The 1,724-nt window shown below is 40.1% G+C and overlaps 1 pseudogene; it reads right to left on the bottom strand.

Annotated features, from left to right (window-relative positions):
- Positions 1–567: 567 nt before the first annotated feature.
- Positions 568–1,016, bottom strand: LOC129323451 (protein transport protein Sec61 subunit beta-like; annotated as a pseudogene).
- Between the last annotated feature and the right edge of the window lie 708 nt (positions 1,017–1,724).

The raw sequence follows: 1,724 nt of genomic DNA, 5'->3' as shown, positions 1-1,724 counted from the left end.
TTTTCCTCTAAGTCTTGCTTGTTGTAAGTGTCCAGAAATTTTATTTATTTTAGATATTTATATGTAGTTTTTACTAAGACAACTGGGACCCGAGGCAGATAACACAATGAATAAATACGAGTAATAAAACATTAAGAGCAAAATCCTAAGAAGAGTTACACGCTTAAGTTCATGTGTTAAGAAAGACATAACTCTGTTTAGGATTTCACTGTAAGACAAGTATCAAAACCAGCCATTAAAAACAAAACAAAACCCATTTAGCAAACCTCCGCTTAAGAAGTTCCAGAAAACTATGGCTTGAATCCATCAGAGCATGTCTACGAATGGGAGGATTTCCACCTGTGAAGCATCTCTTTCTTGCCTCTCCCTTCCCAATGCAGCTGAAATTGTCCCTCAGAGTGCTGCCCTTGAAAAGGTAAGAAAGGCATATTTGACTGGTAGAACCATCATTGGTAACACAACAGTGGAGCCAAACCTATTTTTTTAATGTATACAAATTGTAATGAAACCAACTGCAAGTGTGTACACACAGACATCACAACTTCTTACAAAAAGGAATTAAAAACCCTAAGGAGGAAGTTTAAGAGTCCATTCAACACCAGAGCCGACCAAAAGGTAAGAATTGTCTTCAATTGATCTAGAAGGATGTACCAAAGGAAAAGAAACCTGAAAATCCATTATACTTTTGGTCCAGACTGTAGTTTTAAGTTGGCCGACATCTGCCACATCTGCAACTTGCATGTATTTTCCCCAGATGTGCGATATAAATATAGATGCAATAAAGAGAAGGCTCATTATGAGAACTGGAACAGGAACTTTGAGAACAGGGGAATCCTCTTTATAGAATCTCCACATCCTGCTGTGCCTGCAGATGCAGTATGACCTGCACTCCCTGTTCCACAACGAGCACTTTTTCTCTGCTGGATGGTGGATCCTGCAGCTCTGGGGGCAACCGCTTTGCTGGGAGAGTGACCTGAGGCGCCCACAGTCATCCCACTGAGATTTGGCCCTGGCATGGCGATGGTGTCATCGACCCTCTGCAGATGAAAGGAATCTCCACCAACCTATGAGTTTTAGAGCCCTTCTCATATTTGGGGATTTCAAAAGCCCTTTCAAGAAGACACATTTTGCATCTTTTACAAAATTCTGGCAAAGTTATAAGCTCCCTAAGTTTCTCTGGGAGAGTGGCGTGGCCACTGAAAAGGCTTGTAGGTAGGCAACAGCAGAATGTACTCACAGAAGTGGATGGGACAGCCAACAAATGTAGCTGCACTGAGTCAATTTACATCACAAGTTCATGTTGAAAGAGATGGTCCGTTAAATATGTGGGCCCCAAATCATGAAGAACTTTAAATTACATCAGGAGGTTTCCTACTTTTGGTGACAGAATTCATCAGAAATGCCAGTGCTCTGAGAAGAGTTCTTTTACAAACATTAGCAATAAGGAAAAAAATTCAAATGCATGCAAAATATTCAGAGAATAGATTTAAGATTCCTCTGATGAAAACAGATGAAGTTATTTGTTTTGTCAGTACCAAACAAACTAATGAGAGGGTTTAACTCTAATCTACAGAATTCATCAAGCCTACCCCACTAGTCTCTGTAGAGCTGGCTCCAAACAAATCAGATTTTCTTGGCAGTACTTAGTAGTCATATTACATAACAGCAAGCAGATGAATTACTGGTATCTATGAATCAAGTGCAATGTATCTCACCACCTGGAG

This window comes from Eublepharis macularius, chromosome 2 (assembly GCF_028583425.1).
Source record: "Eublepharis macularius isolate TG4126 chromosome 2, MPM_Emac_v1.0, whole genome shotgun sequence".
NCBI lineage: Eukaryota > Metazoa > Chordata > Lepidosauria > Squamata > Eublepharidae > Eublepharis > Eublepharis macularius.
The sequence above is the reverse complement of the archived record's forward strand: the minus strand, read 5'-3'. Positions and strand labels throughout refer to the sequence as shown.